The sequence below is a fragment of the Saccopteryx bilineata genome, chromosome 7 (genome assembly GCF_036850765.1).
Source record: "Saccopteryx bilineata isolate mSacBil1 chromosome 7, mSacBil1_pri_phased_curated, whole genome shotgun sequence".
NCBI classification, from domain to species: Eukaryota; Metazoa; Chordata; class Mammalia; order Chiroptera; family Emballonuridae; genus Saccopteryx; species Saccopteryx bilineata.
In genome coordinates, this window is record NC_089496.1 from 20,196,880 (window position 1) to 20,216,770 (window position 19,891).

Here is a 19,891-nt window from a genome sequence, read left to right on the forward strand (position 1 = left end):
CTATAATTATTGCAGTAAAAAAAGAAGGAATAGTAAAGGCTATTTAAAAGCTTCCTGTCTTAAGATAGTATGTCCTATTATTCCAGAAACTTAATGAGGGGTAATAATAATGATTATGATAATGATAACCTCATCAAAGTCACACAAGTATGTTTAAAGAGCCTAAAATGAGTTTCCTGCTGAGGTGATAAAAAGGGTGTTTTGAGGCCAAGATGAGAATTGGATTTTACACACTCCAATTAACTTCACACAGAGAAAACAAACAAACAAACCCACAACTATTACATGATTCCATGCCCTACTCTCAGCCCTGTGCGGCAACCACAACAAATCAACAGTAGAATTATTGAGCACCTAATGTGTTGAGGATTGAAAACTATGTGCAAATATATGTTCCTAACCAGCTAGAAAACTGGATGAAGTGTGGATGTGTTCGTGCAAATGTCATAACTACTGGCAGAGGTTGGAATTACAGTCATTCAAAGCAGAATCATCTTTTTTGGATATCAAGAAATAAATGTTTGTATCTTTTGATCTCTTAAATTTTAAGGAAAAATTAATGTATTCTTATATTCCTTTTTATATATGGCTTCCAAACCTCCCCTCCAATTCTGTAGTAACTGTTTAAATGATAGATTTGAGTATGACCCTTTTCTGCCTGTAACGTGTTATAGCCACCCAGAATGTTTAGAAAGTCCATGTAAACATGGCATGTGAGTTCCTTCATTGCTAGATTCTTGCCCAGCTCTCTGGCCAGTGTTTCCCAGCTTCATCCTTAGCAATGTATTCACACAAGCCGATTCTTGTATCTCTGCAGTTTCATGACTGCTTGCTTTCACTCATGCTGTTCGAAATGCCTGTCCTTCCTACTCCACCTTCTTACCTCCTCTTCTACTAACTCTTGTTCAACTTTCGGGCCTAAGTTTAAACATCACCTCCTCAAGAATAGTTTCTCTGTATCTCAAGCCTTAGTTAAGTGCCTTTAATTTAGCCTGCCATTGCAATCTGGATACTTCTATCATATAGTCATCATTAACCTTATTAGTATCCACTTACATCATTCCATCTAGTCTTCAATAAATCCGTCCTTATTTAATTTCAAAAGTACTTCCACTCTCAGTACTCCTTTTCTTATGATTGTGCCACCAAGGTCATACTGGATGCAAAATATACAATAAGTAAATTACCATGTACCTCTTACTATATCACTCGACTAGTTGCAATATTTGATATAGTTGAATTTTTCAAAAATTTTAGTAAATTCTTTAATGAAGCATACTATATATAAATTCCATAAGCCATTCATGTAAGGTTAGTAAAAATTTCTGTGTATTAAGTGCAACCTTGTAATTACCACACAGGTGAAATGTCAAGGTACAAAACATTTCTAGCACCACCACAGGCTCATTCCAGACCACTCTGTCATAATGGGAAATCCTATTAAAAGATAATTGCCAAAGTTCGACTTTGTGCACAGATGGCCTAATAACATACATAGTCTTTTGTGTATAAAATATTTCTCTCAAGTTTGGATTTGTAAGGTTCACTCAATGGCCTCCAACGTAGAAGTAGTTCATTGTTCTGCAGAGCTAGGTAGAATTCTCTTACATGAATACACCACAATTTGCTTTTATATTATTTACTTCATGATTATGTGCTTCCTTTCCAGTCTGTTGCTATTGAGAATAACTTTGCTGTGAGTATTCTTATGCTTGTTTTTTGGTGTTAATATGTTTGTATTTCAAATGGTTATATGAGCAAGACTAGAAGGTCAACTCACCTTTGATTTCCCAGACAGGGCACATACACGAGCAGCTCGATGTTCCTGTCTCTATTCCTCCCTGCCTCTCAAAAAAAAAAAAAAAGTAAAAAGAAAAGAAAAGAAAGTCAACTCACATGGTATGAATGTGTTCATCTTTAGTAGATACTGCCAAACAGTTTATCAGACTGTTTATATCAATTCAAATTCCCACAAGTAGTATATTGTAGTTTCTCTAACAGCTGTAATTTTGGCATTTATTTATTTGTTTATTTATGTAGTTATTTTAATTGTGCTTTTAATTTGCAATTCTTTGTTGACAAATGATTTCTTCCCAGCTTTACTGAGATATAACTGATGTATAACATTATGTAAGTTTAAGATAAACAGTGCCATGATTTGAATCAAGTGTATATGGCAAATCGGTTAGTGGAATAAGGTTCATTTTAACACATACATCACCTTTTTACATTTTTTTGTGTGTGTGATAAAGAACATTTAAAAACTTTTTTTAGCAACTTTCAAGAATATAATAGAGTTTTATTAACTATAGTCACCATTCTGAATATTAGATTCCCAGAATTTATTCATGTTAAAGCTATAGGTATCTACGCTTTGACCAATCCCTCTCAATTCCCCCCCCACACCAGACCCTGGAAAACACCATTCAGCTCTGTTCCTATGAATTGGGCCTTTAGTTTAGTTTTGTTTTGTTTTTAAATTTCACATATAAGTGAGATCATACAGTATTTGTCTAATGCTGTCTGACTTTTACATTTAGCATAATACCCTCAAGATCCATCCATGTTGTTGTAGGTGACTTCCTCTCTTTTTTTAATTAATTAATTTATTATTTTCTTAAGCAAGAAAGAGGGGAAAAGAGAGAGAGAGAGAGAGAGAGAGAGAGAGAGGGAAGGAGGGCCAGAAAGGGACAGTCAGACAGATAGGGAGAGAGATGGAAAGCATTAACTCGTAGTTGTGGCACTTTAGTTGTTCATTGATTGCTTTCTCATATGTGCCTTAACCATGGGGCTCCAGCCAAGCCAGTGACCCCTTACTCAAGCCAACAATCTTGGGCTGAAGCCAGTGACCATGGGGTCATGTCTATGATCCCATGCTCAAGCCGGTGGCTCTGCACTCTAGTTGGTGAGCCTGCACTCAAGCAGGTGACCTCAGAGTTTCAAACCTGGGTCCTCAGCACCCCAGGCTGATGCTGTATCCACTGTGCCACCAACTGGTCATGCCATCTTCTTCTTTTTTAAAAGATTTTATTTATTGATTTTAGAGAAAGGAGAAAGAGAAGGAGAGGGAGGAGTGGGAATCATCAACTCTTGTAACTGATTCTTGTATGGGCCTTGACTGAACAAGCCCAGGATTTGGAACCAGCAACCTCAGCATTCCAGGTAATCTCTTCATCCATTGCACCATGACAGGTCAGGCATGACTTTCTTCTTTTTTTAATGGCTGAATAATATTCAACATATGTATATGTGTGTATATATATGTATTGAATATGAGGTTGTTTCCATCTCTTGGTTATTGTGGATAATGCTGTAATAAACATGGGGCTGTAGATAGCTCTTCAAGATAGTGATTAATCTTCTTTTGGTTTATATCCAAATGTGAGGTTGATGGATCATATAGTAGTTCTATTATTAATAGTTTGAGGAGCCATCATACTATTTTCCATAATGGCTGTGTCAGTCTACATTCCCACCAACAGTGCACAGGGTGCTCTTTTATCCACAGTTAATCAGGTAATTTGAATTTTTTTTTGTTACAGGGGGTCTTCAGGTTATGACAGTCTCAACATACAACATTTCAAGTTTATTACGCTAACTTCCATAAAAACTTTAAAAAATTGTGACATGAGTGTTCTGGCTTATGGCATTACTATCTTACTTACAGATTACATGGATGAACTAGTTTGGTTGCACCAGGAAGAGGAATACACAGTAATGTGGCATCTGAGTGAGGAAGTTGACACCTCCCAGGATGCTTACCTATGCCATTTCAGACTGTTGAAAGTGTGTTCCATTTGTGTTACATTGAAAACTTTTTGGCCCTTATCATGGCACCTATATTTATGTCCTTTTCCTTCTTCTGTGGCTCAGTTGTGTTTCTATGTTCTAGAGAATGACTTTATAACTGTTAGGATATGTACATGACTTAGGCTAGGGGGTGTTTCAACTTACACCAAAATTTGGGTTATGCCACTATTGTAAAAACAGATCTGTGTCCTAATCTGAGGACCTCATGTATTGAGTTATGAGTTCCTTATGTATTTTGGTTTTTAAAGTATAATCTTATCATTATTATTATTATTTCCCTTATATTGAATGTTTTGGGGTGACACTGTTTAAAAAAATTATATAGGTTTCAAGTGCACAATTTTATAACACTATCTATCTAGTGTATTGTGTGTTCACCATCCCAAGTCAGGTTTCTGTTCATATTTTGGATATTAACTTTATATCTGATATGTGGTTTGCTAATACTTTCTCCCATCTGTAGGATCCCCTTCATTCTGTTGATTGTTTCTTTTGCTGTGCAAAAGATTTTTAGATTGATGAAGTCCCAATTGTTTGTTTGTCTTTCTTAGTAGTGTTTGGCTATCATACTAAAAATTTTATTGGCAAGACTAATGCCAAGAGCTTTTTTCCTGTGTTTTCTCATAGAATTTTTATTGTTTCAGGTCTGATGTTTATTTTTTAAATTTATTTCAAGAGTATTTTTGTGAATGTTATAGGGATCCAATTTCATTCTTTTGCAAGTGAATATCTAATTCTGTTTTTTGAGAAAACTTCTCTTAGCACTAAAATCAAAGTTTGGCAATAGACCCTGATGGGGTGCTTCTTTGAGTTTTGATTCCACGAAGAAGAATGAGGCAGTCAAAACTCTCATCAACTACTCTTGTTCTTATTTAATGGCAATAAGAACTGTAATTATTACCCAGAAATACCCTGAAGCTACACATAAAATAATGAGTAGAATATCAGTTGCAGGGTAATGGTTGTCCAGTGTTGACATATGGAAAAGAAAAAGTGTTTGAGTTGCAAAGTTGACCTTAGTCCCAAGGCCTAGAGCAGAGCCGGGTCAGGTGACAGATGGTGTCCCAAGGCCTAGAGCAGAGCTGGGTCAGGTGGCAGATGGCACCATACAATTTACTGCAACTCTCTAGAGGAAAGCTGAGTCCACAGACAATGTGCAGAGGCTCTCTTGCTCTTCACTCCCATCCTAAACAAAAGTGCCAAATATTAAAATCATCTTCACCTTCACACAGGAAGAACAAGTTCTTTGGCTTTCTGCCCACACTCTAGTTAAATACCAAAAGTTGTGAGATACTCTTTAGTATAGTGGTTTTTACTGCTGTCTTCAGAGAGCCTGAAATGGAAATAAACTTTTCCTTTTAAAAAAGAAATTAAAATAAAATATGAATTTGAAGTGGAGTAAAATTGATGCATCTCAGAGATGGTTTTTGTTATTTCAATTCTATTGAATACAAAAGTTAAAGGAACATCAATACACTTTAAAGAAACTATAAAGTTGATTTGATTTTTATAATCTTAAGTGATTGTTTGCTTTAAGTAAGCCTTCCTCTTTCTTGTAAATTACCTTGAGCAGAGCTCTTTGTAAAATAACTTGCCATTTATTGAAATCCCATTTTAGTGTCTACTGCAATAAGGTTAGGCCAATTACAGGGTACAAATGCAGGTAAAAATTTTTTCTTCCTGCCAACACAAAGGTCACATGTCTGAGAAACTTTTGTTTGGGTGGATTGAGTTTTCTTATTTCAAATGAAACTCTATACTAGTATTTCTTAAGAAGCTCCCAATTCTTGAAGAAGTCTTTTGAAGTCCATGACATTCATCATCCTCTTCAGGAACAACTGAGCAAGTGATGGATTAGTTGCAAGGACTTTTTTGTATGAGATAGCAACTCCTCTAACTGATGACACAATGGGTAGTAGTAACAAAAAGATTTTCCAGCACAAATTATTGCTTTACCCTTAATTTGCAAAATTAGTTTAGGAGAAGCAGTAGCTAGCTGAGGTCAATCTCTTAGGATATTAAAGGTAGTACAGAGCTGAAAGGTTGATGTTTATTAATAGCTTGTCACACACTAGGATACTTGATTATATAAGATTCTGTTGCTTTTGACATCTCTTGGGTTAACATCTTTCTGAACAGTTAGATCATATTTTTACCTGGTGATTTCATGCATGCCATTGAATACCAGATTTCTATTTCCTGCTTGAATACTTCAACATCTTAAAATGATCAACTTTTTATGAATCCTACCTAAAAGGAAACAAGAAAAATAATGAATTTTATAGAGTCACTATAGTCATGTGCTACATCACACTTAAGTCAATGGACTATATATAGATGTTTGGTTTCATAAGATTTCAATGGACTTCTGAGCAGACAGTAGATCAGAAACTTCCCAGGAGCTGGCAGAGGTGGGGAGGTGGCTGTGGGACGCAATCCCCTTTGCAGAGCCAGGCCATGGCGGCTGCAGAAGCAGCAGCAGGTGAGAGGCGACCACCTCCTGCAGGACCGGGCTTCCCTACCTGCTGCCTTTGTTGTTGAGAAAGTGGAGGAGTGGCAGTGGGCTGTGTGCTCCCAGGGAAGCAGCTGACACCCACGGGCGGGCAGCACCCACGGGTGGGCAGCCGAGCCTCAGGGTGATACTGCTGCTACACCCAAAGCCTTCTGAGACAGAAGCCACAAGTGGTCCTGCGCTGGATGAGGAAATTCTACTGTAAAGTCATCAACAAGATTTTCCGCCACTCTAAAGAGTTTTTTGAACCAACCATTCTGTGCAACAGTCTTATTTTTAAGCAAATATATAATGTGCATTTTATTGCAAAGTTCTCATTTAAAAAGGGTTACTATTATGGCAAAAAAATTAATGTCATCTATTACCTATCTGTCTATCTTTCATTTCTATTGTCTCAGGTCTTACTTCTAATCTTATGAACCAGAGACAGACAGACTGATCACATTTGTGCAACAGTCTTGTATGGAGTTGTGCTGTTACAGTTAGATCTGGACTGACCTATCAGGAAGGATTAGAGTGAGGAAAAAAAAAGCAAGACAGAACCTTTATAGTTTTTCAGAACCACCAGTTCCTCCAGTTTTATACTTGCCCAACCTTACCTATCGTTCATTCATGCTTACATAAAATTCATAATGATATTGTTGCATAGATCAAGGATTGAGGTTTTGTTGAAGAAACTGTGGAAGTCATTAGGAACAACAGTGCTAGGTTACATGTTGGATTTTGGAAATCCTCTCTACATCATAACAAAATGGTTTTGATAATGGACATCTCAACAGTGTAGCTGGAAAAACTACTATTAACAGTGATAGTGATGATTCAGAAACACAAATAGTCCTTTTTGAAATGGAAAGTAAAAGGATGAAATTGCTCCTTATTGTTCAAGTACACATGCAAACCACTAAAAAAGAACTGTGTGTGTATGCTATTGTTAAAGCCGTACAAATCAGCCAGAGAAAACACCTATTTTCTTGTGATAAACTAAAGCTTGTTCTAAAGCAACACTGTGAACTGTAAGATAGAGTCATTAAGATTAAGGCATCATCTCTTTCAACAAATAAAATAGCAGGCCAAGATTTTTAATTTTCCCCATAATGATCCACCCACCTTTATCTTTAGTTCTGCTAACAGGAGAAGGAAGCCTCCCAACAAATATCTATAAGGAAGATGGCATTGCTAATAAAAGACAATTGAAAGTTACAGGAATAAAGCTACTAAAGAAAGCTACCTTAGAAACAAGAAGAATTGAAGTCACTAGCTTTGGAAAAATGCTAAATTAAAGAGAAAAAAAGCAGATACCCTAAAAGCAAAAAAAAAAAAAAGGGAAAGATCAAGGGAGAAGGAAGGAAGAATTGAAGAGCCATGTTGAAGACAAGAGACTGAAGAAGAGAAAGAAAACTAAAGGATTAAAATAGAAAGAGAAAAGGCAAGAGAAATTAGGTGAAAAAAAACCCCAAAACAAATGGAACACTCGACATGGAATGTGATGAGCTGAAGGGACTTCCGGCACCAACACCAGTGAAAACCAGACTCCCAAAATCTTTGGTCATGCTCTGATGGTTTGGATCTTCAAGATGAATTTCCTGAGGCAGGAACCCAGAAGTGTTAGAGAAAGCACTCGTAGGGAAGGTCAGTGAAGGCCCACTATGTGAATTGCTTTTTTATTTTTTATTTTTTTTTTATTTTTATTTTTTTTTATAATTTTATTTTTTTAATGGGGTGACATCAATAAATCAGGATACATATATTCAAAGATAACAAGACCAGGGTATCTTGTCGTTCAATTATGATGCATACCCGTCACCCAAAGTCAGATTGTCCTCTGTCACCTTCTTTCTTGTTTTCTTTGTGCCCCTCCCCCTACCCCTTTCCCTCTCCCATTCCCCCCCCCCGTAACCACCACACTCTTATCAATGTCTCTTAGTTTCACTTTTATGTCCCACCTACGTATGGAATAATGCAGTTCCTGGTTTTTTCTGATTTACTTATTTCGCTTCGTATCATGTTATCTAAATCCCACCATTTTGCTGTAAATGTTCCGATGTCATCATTTCTTATGGCTGAGTAGTATTCCATAGTGTATATGTGCCACATCTTCTTTATCCAGTCATCTATTGACGGGCTTTTTGGTTGTTTCCATGTCCTGGCCACTGTGAACAATGCTGCAATAAACATGGGGCTGCATGTGTCTTTACGTATCAATGTTTCTGAGTTTTGGGGGTATATACCCAGTAGAGGGATTGCTGGGTCATAAGGTAGTTCTATTTTCAGTTTTTTGAGGAACCACCATACTTTCTTCCATAATGGTTGTACTACTTTCATTCCCACCAACAGTGTATGAGGGTTCCTTTTTCTCCACAGCCTCTCCAACATTTGCTATTACCTGTCTTGCTAATAATAGCTAATCGAACAGGTGTGAGGTGGTATCTCATTGCTGTTTTGATTTGCATTTCTCTAATAGCTAAAGAAGATGAGCATCTTTTCATATATCTGTTGGCCATTTGTATTTCTTCCTGGGAGAAGTGTCTGTTCATATCCTCTTCCCATTTTTTTATGGGATTGTTTGTTTGTTTGTTGTTGAGTTTTATGAGTTCTTTGTATATTTTGGATATTAGGCCCTTATCTGAGCTGTTGTTTGAAAATATCATTTCCCATTTAGTTGGCTTTCTGGTTATTTTGTTATTAGTTTCTCTTGCTGAGCAAAAACTTCTTAGTCTGATGTAGTCCCATTCATTAATTTTTGCCTTCACTTCTCTTGCCATTGGAGTCAAATTCATAAAATGCTCTTTAAAACCCAGGTCCATGAGTTGAGTACCTATGTCTTCTTCTATGTACTTAATTGTTTCAGGTCTTATGTTTAGATCTTTGATCCATTTTGAGTTAATTTTTGTACAGGGGGACAAACTGTAGTCCAGTTTCATTCTTTTGCATGTGGCTTTCCAGTTTTCCCAGCACCATTTATTGAAGAGGCTTTCTTTTCTCCATTGTGTGTTGTTAGCCCCTTTATCAAAAATTATTTGACTATATATATGTGGTTTTATTTCTGGACTTTCTATTCTGTTCCATTGGTCTGAGTGTCTATTTTTCTGCCAATACCATGCTGTTTTGATTGTCGTGGCCCTATAATAGAGTTTGAAGTCAGGAATTGTAATGCCCCCAGCTTCATTCTTTTTCTTTAGGATTGCTTTGGCTATTCGGGGTTTTTTATAGTTCCATATAAATCTGATGATTTTTTGCTCTATTTCTTTAAAAAACGTCATTGGAAGTTTGATGGGAATTGCATTGAATTTGTATATTGCTTTGGGTAATATAGCCATCTTGATTATATTTATTCTTCCTAGCCAAGAACAAGGTATATTCTTCCATCTCATTATATCTTTTTCAATTTCCCTTAACAATGGTTTATAGTTTTCATTATATAAGTCCTTTACATTCTTTGTTATGTTTATTCCTAAGTATTTTATTTTTTTGTTGCAATCGTGAAGGGGATTATTCTTTTGAGTTCCTTCTCAGTTGTTTCATTGTTGGCATATAGAAAGGCTATTGACTTCTGAATGTTAATTTTGTATCCTGCGACCTTACTGTATTGGCTTATTGTTTCTAGTAGTCTTTTTGTGGATTCTTTGGGGTTTTCGATGTATAGGATCATATCATCTGCAAAAAGTGATACCTTTACTTCTTCTTTTCTGATATGGATGCCTTTTATTTCTTTGTCTTGTCTGATTGTTGTGGCGAGAACCTCTAGTACCACATTAAATAAGAGTGGAGAGAGTGGACAACCCTGTCTTGTTCCTGATTTAAGGGGGAAAGCCTTCAGTTTAGTGCCATTTAATATGATGTTAGCTGATGGTTTATCATATATGGCCTTTATCATGTTGAGATATTTTCCTTCTATACCCATTTTGTTGAGAGTCTTAAACATAAAATTGTGTTGTATTTTATCGAAACCATTTTCTGCATCTATTGATAAGATCATGTGGTTTTTGTTCTTTGTTTTGTTGATATGGTGTATTATGTTAACCGTTTTACGTATGTTGAACCATCCTTGAGATTCTGGGATGAATCCCACTTGATCATGATGTATTATTTTTTTAATATGTTGTTGTATTCGATTTGCTAGTATTTTGTTTAGTATTTTAGCATCTGTATTCATTAGAGATATTGGTCTGTAGTTTTTTTTTTTTGTGCCATCCTTGCCTGGTTTTGGTATGAGGGTTATGTTGGCCTCATAAAATGTGTTTGGAAGTATTGCTTCTTCTTCAATTTTTTGGAAGACTTTGAGTAGAATAGGAACCAAGTCTTCTTTGAATGTTTGATAAAATTCGCTGGTATAGCCATCAGGGCCTGGACTTTTATTTCTGGGGAGGTTTTTAATGGTTTTTTCTATTTCTTCTCTACCGATTGGTCTGTTTAGGCTTTCTGCTTCTTCTTGACTCAGTCTAGGAAGTTTGTATTGTTCTAGGAATTTATCCATTTCTTCTAGGTTGTTGAATTTAGTGGCATAAAGTTTTTCATAGTATTCTACAATAATTCTTTGTATATCTACGGTGTCCGTAGTGATTTCTCCTCTTTCATTTTGGATTTTGTTTATATGAGATCTTTCTCTTTTTTCCTTGATAAGTCTTGCCAAGGGTTTGTCAATTTTATTGATCTTTTCAAAGAACCAGCTCCTTGTTCTATTAATTTTTTCTATAGTTTTTCTGTTCTCTAATTCATTTATTTCTGCTCTGATTTTTATTATCTCCTTTCTTTGGCTGCTTTTGGGTTGTCTTTGTTCTTCTTTTTCTAGTTCCTTAAGGTGGGAAGTTAAGTGGTTCACTTGGGCTCTCTCTTGTTTGTTCATATATGCCTGAAGTGATATGAACTTCCCTCTTATCACTGCTTTTGCTGCATCCCATAGACTCTGATATGTCGTATTGTCATTTTCATTAGTCTGTATAAATCTTTTGATCTCTGCACTTATTTCTTCTTTGACCCATTCATTTTTTAAAAGTATGTTGTTTAGTTTCCACATTTTTGTGGGATTTTTTTCCTCTTTTTTGCAGTTGAATTCTAGTTTCAAGGCTTTATGATCAGAAAATATGCTTGGTACAACTTCAATTTTTCTGAATTTGCTGATATTGTCTTTGTGGCCCAACATATGGTCAATTCTTGAGAATGATCCATGTACACTGGAGAAAAATGTATACTCAGTCACTTTGGGATGAAATGTCCTGTAGATGTCTATCATATCCAGGTGCTCTAGTGTTTTGTTTAAGGCCACTATGTCTTTGTTGATTCTCTGTTTGGATGACCGATCTAGAGCCGTCAGCAGTGTATTGAGGTCTCCAAGTATGATTGTATTTTTGTCAGTTTTTGTTTTAAGGTCAATAAGTAGCTGTCTTATATATTTTGGTGCTCCTTGGTTTGGTGCATATATATTAAGAATTGTTATGTCTTCTTGATTCAGTGTCCCCTTAGACATTATGAAATGGCCATTTTGTCTCTGAGTACTTTTCCTGTCTTGTAGTCAGCATTATCCGATATGAGTATTGCTACACCTGCTTTTTTTTGGATGTTATTTGCTTGGAGTATTGTTTTCCAGCCTTTCACTTTGAATTTGTTTTTATCCTTGTTACTTAGATGAGTTTCCTGTAGGCAGCATATAGTTGGATTTTCTGTTTTAATCCATTCTGCTACTCTGTGCCTTTTTATTGGTGAGTTTAATCTGTTTACATTTAGTGTAATTATTGATACTTGTGAGTTCCCTATTGCCATTTTATATCTTGCTTTCTGTTAGTTTTGTGTCTTGTTTGATCCTTCTCTTTCGTTTTTCTATCTTTTGTTTTTATTTGGTTGTATTCCATACATCTTTCCTCTGTTGCTATCTTTTTTATCTCATGTGCTTCTGTGGTAGTTTTTTCAATGGTGGTTACCTTTGAGTAATGAAAAGGGTCCCTACCCTGTTCATTGTAGCAAACTATTTTGTGAGTAATTTTGCACTCCATCGTCCTTTGCTACTGTTAATCTCCATCTTCTCCCCCTCTTTCTTTTTGTTGTTGTCACAGTTTAAATTTGGTTTTATTGTGTTCTTCTTGGAGCTTTTACTTGTGGCTCTGTTTTTTTTTTGTTCTTTGTATCTGATTGGAGAACCCCCTTTAGTAATTCCTGGAGTGGGGGTTTTCTGATGATAAATTCCCTCATCTTTTCTGTATCTGTGAATGTTTTTATTTCTCCTTCATATTTGAAGGATAGCTTTGATGGGTATAGTATTCGTGGCTGAAAGTTTCTCTCTTTCAGGACTTTAAATATTGGGGTCCACTCTCTTCTAGCTTGTAGAGTTTCTGCTGAGAAATCTGATGATAATCTAATGGGCCTTTCTTTATATGTTGTATTCTTCTTTTCCCTGGCTGCCTTGAGAATTTTTTCTTTGCTGTTGGTTTGTGTCAATTTCATTATGATATGCCTTGGAGTAGGTTTGTTGGGGTTAAGAAAACTCGGTGTTCTGTTTGCTTCTTGAATTTGAGGCTTTAGTTCTTTCCACAGGCTTGGGAAGTTCTCATCTATTATTTGTTTGAGTATGTTCTCCATTCCATTTTCTCTCTCTTCTCCCTCTGATATACCTATTATTCTTATGTTATTCTTTTTGATGGAGTCAGATAATTCTTGTAGGGCTATCTCATTTCTTTTAATTTTTGAGTCTCTTTCTTCTCTCTGTTGTGCCTCAAGTTGCTTGTCTTCTATTTCACTAATCCTCTCTTCTATCTGACCTGTTCTATTAGCTAAGCTTGTTACTTCATTTTTCAGCTCGTGAATTGAGTTTTTCATCTCTGTTTGATTTGTTTTTATAGTTTCAATTTCTTTGGACATATATTCTTTGTGTTCATTGAGTTGTTTTCTGAGCTCCCTAAATTGCCTTTCTGCGTTTTCTTGTATATCTCGGAGGATTTTTAGGATTTCTATCTTGAATTCTCTGTCATTTAGCTCCAAGGTTTCCAACATATTAAATTTTTTCTCCATAGATTTTTCCTCATCTAGCTGTGTTACCTCTCTTTCTTTTGTATCCATGATATTCGATTTTCTCTTCCTTAATGGCATCTGAGGGTGGTTTTGTTGATAGTATTAATGAGATTTAATAAAGAATAAAAAGTTAAAAAAAATAAAAAATCTAAAAGAGTTGTTTTTTAAAAAAAATTAATAATGAAATAAAGAAAAATAAAATAATAATTTTTAAAAAAAGGAAATTATTCCCCCCCTCCTTTTTTCCTCTCCTCTCCCCTTTTTCTTGAGAAAATCTTGTGGTGAACTGTGAATTATAACAAACAATGCCTGTGATGGAGGTCCTGAATTGGGGAAAAGTAATAAAGGGGCAAAAAAAAAAAAAAAAGAAAAGAAAAAAAAGAAAAAGGAAAAAAAAAAGGGGGGGGGCGGTATGGACCCACAAAAAGCAAATAAGGAAAAAATTTGGGTCAAGAATAAAATAATTTGCTTTTAGGTGTTGGTGTTGTCTAAGAGTTATGATGAGAGGAATAAGAGAACAGAAAAATGGGGGGACAAATTAAAAAAATACTATTGTATTTAGTAGAACAAGAACTAGATAAAATGGAGAGCCAGGGATGGGAGCACTGCTAGTGAGTTAAAAAGGTGAAGTAAAAACCCCCAAAATGCCACAAACATAAGTTTGAGTCCCAGATAAGATAATTTGTTTGTTATTGAGGTTTGAATGAGAGGAGATGTAAAGGAGAAAGGAAGAAACTAATATAGAGGGAGAAAAGAAAGAGAGAGAGAGAAAAAAAGAGGGAACCAGTAAAAGAAGAAAAAAGAAAGGAGAGAGAGAGAGTTAAGGGTTTTGGAGCGCAACCCTCATAGAGAGAAAGGAAGAGGAGAAAAAAGATAATGGGAGATGTAACACTTATGGGTAGTGTAGTTCAAGGAGAGGAGAGAGTAAGACCGGCAGAGAGTTAATCGGCCAAATTGGAGGAGGAAAAAAAAGTATCAAGAATGAAGATAAGAGAAACAAACAAACAAATATAATAAAATGGGATAGGTTATAAAGTCTGCAGATTATTCTTGGTTTTGAGAGGTTATCTTCTTGTTTTTTCTTTTCTCTCCCTCTTCCTGGTCGGTGACTCTGTACCCCAGGTTCTGCCCCTTTGGCACGCTCAGGTAGAGGTTTGCAGTTGATAAGTCTCTATGGCAATGTCATGTATTGTGCTTTAGTCTCGTTGGGAGTCAAGGCTCATTAGCTTTCATAGGCTCTGACAGTGAGAGAGTCCGTGTTCCTGGAGCCTTTCTCCTAGTCTTTCCTTCCTCAATTAGTAGCCTGATAATCCAGCTATGGGGTTGTTGCTGCCTCTGCCTGGATAGTAAGAGGTTCAAAGAGCTGGCAACTCCCCACTCTATTTCCACTCAGCACAGGGCTCTGGGTAAGCCTCAGTCAGTCAGAGCTGCTAGCATAATCAGGCGGGCTTTCCGCCCACTCAAAGACCTCTGGCTCTGCCACTCTGTCCGGTAACACAGGCGGGCACCCACTTCCGGGGTGCTTGGAGGAAACTCTCATTCACTATCTGCGTGCGCAGACCAGGATATCTGGCCAGTAGTCTCACGCTCTGAGTGAAACCCCCAACTGCATGGAAATTTGCAGCGCTGGAATTCGCTCTCGCTCCGTCCCCTTGCTCGGCTTTTGCAAGGCGCTGGGGCGGCCTGAGATTCCGCTTTTGCTCACACAAAGGCCCCTGACTCTGCCCCTCGGTGCGATAACACGGGCGCGCACTGCCGAGGCACTTGGAGGAATCGCTCACTACCTATCTGCGCGCACACACCAGGATATGAGGCCGGCCGCGGTTCCCTGAGTGAAACCCTCACCAGCACGGAAAATTTCCACCGTTGGAATTAGTTCTCGCTCCCTCCCGTGCGCGGCTTTCCCAGGGCGCTGGGGCTGCCCAGAGATTCTGCTTTCTGCCCACAGAAAGGCCTCTGACCCTGCCTCTCTGTGGGGCAACACGGACACCCACTTCTGGGGCTTAGGAAGAGATCTCTCGCCCACTAACTGCGCACCAACCAGGAGAATGGGTAAAATGGCTGCCCCGCTTGTCTTTCTTTGTTTGGGTTTGGCGCGAGTGTTAGCTTGTATTGCCCGGCTTGCCACAGGATCAGATTTTCCTTGGCTAGGATCTCCGTGCCACAGCCTCGTTCGGCCTTTTGTGCGCGGCCTGGATGTATTCACCCCCTTTGCCCGCCTCAGTTTCTATATTCACAGTTACCAGAGAAAGCCGCCCTGTTTAGGTTAGTGAGGAAGGCGGAGCATTTCTTACTCCCTTTTTCCTTCAGGATTTGGTTATATATTTAGCCAATTTTTCACTCGACCATACCTTCGGGTGTATTGTGAAGCATCTGGAGGCTCCAAGTATAGGTTTTTCTGTTTCTGGTTGAAGATCTTGTTGAGTTTTGGGGGAGATTTATCGGTATCGCTTCCTACTCCGCCATTACTCTGACGTCATCTGAATTGCTTTTTTAATTCCTGAATGACATCTAGGTGATATCTGAGAAGAGAAAGGGGGCAAAGATCAGATAACTGGTGCTGACAGCAAAGATTTAGCAAAGTCTCTGAATAATGTCACAGACCTCACAAAACCTGCACTGTCTGCAGCTGTGTCTTCGGCAGCTGCATGGCTGCAATTGCACTGGGGCTGTTTTTGAAAGGCTTGGATCTTGATAGCTGCACTCATTCTGAAATCCTCAGACTGTGCATCTTAGCTTCAGGTGCTGATACAACATCAGCAAATGCAAGGGACAAATGAAAAAACAAGGAGGATTGGATGCTACAGAGGATGCCTGTATGAAGCATTGTTTAAGCACACCCAGTCTAGTGAAGAAACTGTCAAGCACTTTGGTGTATGATTGACACCAAGAGAAAAAAATGAAAATACTTAACACACTCCATGGGAAACTACTGACCCTAGTTTCCACTCGAAATTTTATTGAAGATTATGTTGAAATACTACAACAGGCAAAGCAGGTATTCCAGGAATTAAAAGCAGAACAATATTGAAAAGAAGGAAGCAGCAACTGCTAGAATTTGTGAAACGAAGGCAGAAAAACTTAAGGAACAATAGCAAAAAATGAAAGAGAAACAAAACAAACAAACAAACAAAAAGAACTGGGGGAAAGTGAGCAAAGAAATCCGGCTACAGATTTATCTCTAAATAAGGGGAGGAGTAACGGGAAGATTTTGACACTAGTACTTGGAGCAAAGAAATAAAGCAAAAGGAACTAGATTAATATTAGATGACCGATAAAGACGACTCAGGATCACATAAAAGGTAGAGAAGGGGGAAAGGGGGACAAAATAGATTTAAAGAATTTACAAGGCAAGAAGAGATCACTGTTTGAGAGCTTCTTACTGTTGATGAGGAAGAGCATTATTTATTTGTTTTTAATTCAGTGATGGAATGGATGGTGGAGACAGACTCTCGCATGCACCCGACCAGGATCCTCCTGACAAGTCCACTAGGGAGTGAAGCTCTGCCCATCTGGGGAGTTGCTCTGTTGACCAGCAACTGAGCTCTTCTTAGCACCTGAGGCTGAAGCCATGGAGCCATCCTCAGCACCTGGGCTAACTTGCTCCAATCAAGTCATGACTAAAGGATGGGGAGGAGTGGGGGGAGAGACAGAGAAGCAAGAGGGAAAGGGAATGGAGAAGCAGATGGGCACCTCTACTGTGTGCCCCGACTGCGAATCAAACTAATTCATCCACACGCCAGGCCAATGCTCTACCATTGAGCCAACTAGCTGGGGCCAGAATAAGCTTTAAAACAGAAACACCGATGAATAGAGAAAGAGCTCTTAAGAAAAAAATCCAAAATGCCATTGCATTCACCAAAACCTTTCTCTTGGGCCATGACCACATGTTGAGGCAATACTGGATTTTCCCTTCTGTTCTTGGTCGCTTATTGTCTCACTGAAGACATGCTTTGCCTAGATTTTCATCATTCAGAAAAATGTACAGTCTCAAAATACTGAGGTATCCACTAAAATAGTCAGAAGGCATGAGGACACACATGAAAGTTCATACTACTCAAAGGGTTAAGTTGAATGATAAGTTTTTTCACTATCTTGTATACTCATTTCAAAGTTCTTCTGTGATTTTTCTAAGTCTGATGTCTGAATCTCCCTCCAGCAGTGACCAAGGTCCATGTGAAGATTGTGCACAGCTGCTAAAACCAGTGCATAAGCCAAATGGGTGATGCTTTTCCAGTTCTTGTGAACAGTAGCTTTAGAAGCTCTTAATTCTAGAGGACACAGAGGAAGTATCTTGTAAGAAATTTTGATACAAGAGAAAAGCAGAATATGTGCACAACTAGCTCATTTTCTGAAGAGGAATAATTTTGAGATGTATTAATTTGGATTTATAAAGTGATGTAAAAGGAATTGATATCTACACACTACTGACACTTATCCCCACAGCAGCATAACTAGACTTTAAGACTCCTTTTGTCTTTCTATAAACAATTGGATTGTCTCCATTAAATGCTTGCATAACTCTTATTTATTTTCTTAATTTTATTTATTTATTTATTTTGTCATTTTTTTTTTAGAGAGGAGAGAGAGTGTATGTGAGAGAGAGAGAGAAAAAGAGAGAGAGAGTTGGGGGAGGAACAGGAAGCATCAACTCCCATATGTGCCCTGACCAGACAAGTGAAGGGTTTTGAACCAGCGACCTCAGTGTTCCTGGTTGACGCTTTATCAACTGCACTACCATAGGTCAGGCTGCATCACTTTTAAATAAAATTTGTAGCTTACATTTTGTAAATGTAAAATGCTTTAATTAGTTTTAGCTATGATGACATGCATCATTTTTCTAAGTTTTAATGGGCTGTGTAGAAATGATTGAATTTTTATATTGCTCATGTAAACAGCAATCTTGTTGAATTTTTTTCTTCTATGCATTTTAAATTTGTTGATTCGCTTTGCTAATGTTTATAGAAAAATTTTCTTTATGGTCTTTGTCTATTTTAGGTATTAGTACTATGTCTTAAATAATTGTAAAATCAACTGGTTAGTTACTTTTAATTCTTTTCTCTAAAACACTTTGCATAAGATGATAATTATCTTTTCCTGGAAAATTTTGTAAAGTTATCTAAGCTTTTGGTAATTTTATGTATGTGTGAATTTTAATGATATTTCAAATTTGCTTTTAATAATTTTGGTATTAATTTTCTAGAAATTTTTTCTGTCATTCTATGTAGGTTTTCAATTTTAGTTTTTTAATTTGAAAACATTACTGTCATCATTTTTAGTTCTTTTTTCCACTGGTATTTAATTACTTTTGTTTTTTCTTTGTAACTAACTCCTGGTGTCTTTTCTTTCCCTCATTGAATCAAATTCAAAATTCCTAAGTTATTGTTGTTCTTTTCAAACAACTTTTAGTTTTCTGCTATTTTTATTTTATCATGTCTATCTTGTTCATTCATTTATTTGCTTATTTTTTGGTATTTTTTGCTTGGTTCTGAATGAATTTTTATTTTTGACCTTTTCACTAATTTATATTTTAACTGTGTATAATCTGCTCTTTACATAGTTTTTGTGTTTTCATATCAATAATTAAATATTCACTTATAAGGTTTCTAATTTGCTTTTTTTCTACTGTTATCTGTATATGTTCTATAGCATCCTGTTTTAACCCTGTAAGTAGTGAGTTCTTTTCATGCTCGCTGACCCCCAGGAGTGAGTTTTTTTTCAAAAAATTAAATTAGTTTCAGTTACAGTTTTATTAACTTAAATTCGTGTTTGTTTGATAACTAATTTATGAAAACAAGTAGAACATACATTTGCCTTTTAAAATGTTGCCTTACACATTTTTAAAATAAAAATTTTTGTATGATTGTACTCTGGATGGTCAGAAGGCATGAGGATGTACATGAAAGTTCATACTACTCAAAGGGTTAAGTTGAATAAGTTTTTTCACTATCTTGTATACTCATTTCAAAGTTCTTTTGTGATTTTCCTAAGAACTCTAATAAATTCTTTCAACTTAAGATCTCTTTATTGGTGCTCTCCATCATAATATTGGCTTTCCTCAGATTTTTTCCTCTTCAATTTCTGTGAAACCTTACCAGTCTGTATTTTGGCAGCTACAGCTGTTTCCTCTGTGACTACAGTGGGGTGACCACCTGGAGTGGTTGACCTGTCAGTGTTCCCATGTGGACTGTGCCACGTGTTGGGATGGCTTTGCACCTGTCAACGCTGGACTGACTCCTGCAGTATCACTTGTCAGGCATGCGCTGTAGCTTCAGTCTACTGTGAATCCCTCTTCCTTTTCTTCAGAAGTTTGCACATATTTTTGCATATTTTCTGTCATTTTTCAGGTTACAGATAGTTGAGGGAGATTCAAACATGAGTTGACTATCTGGAAATACAAAATTACTACATTACTTTTATAATGAAAAACTTTTAAAGTTTAAAGTATCTATACAGTCCCTGAAGTATGTTAATCTCTTTCTAAATGTCTGTTGAACTAAATTGAATTTTATAGTTCCAGACAATTAAATTTAATAAGCACAGATCTTGACAGTTAATCAAATTCATCAT

The 19,891-nt window shown here is 36.9% G+C and overlaps 1 pseudogene; it reads left to right on the forward strand.

Annotated features, from left to right (window-relative positions):
- The first annotated feature begins 6,507 nt into the window (after positions 1 to 6,507).
- On the forward strand, positions 6,508 to 17,702 carry LOC136311121 (bromodomain adjacent to zinc finger domain protein 1A-like; annotated as a pseudogene).
- The last annotated feature ends 2,189 nt before the right edge of the window (positions 17,703 to 19,891 follow it).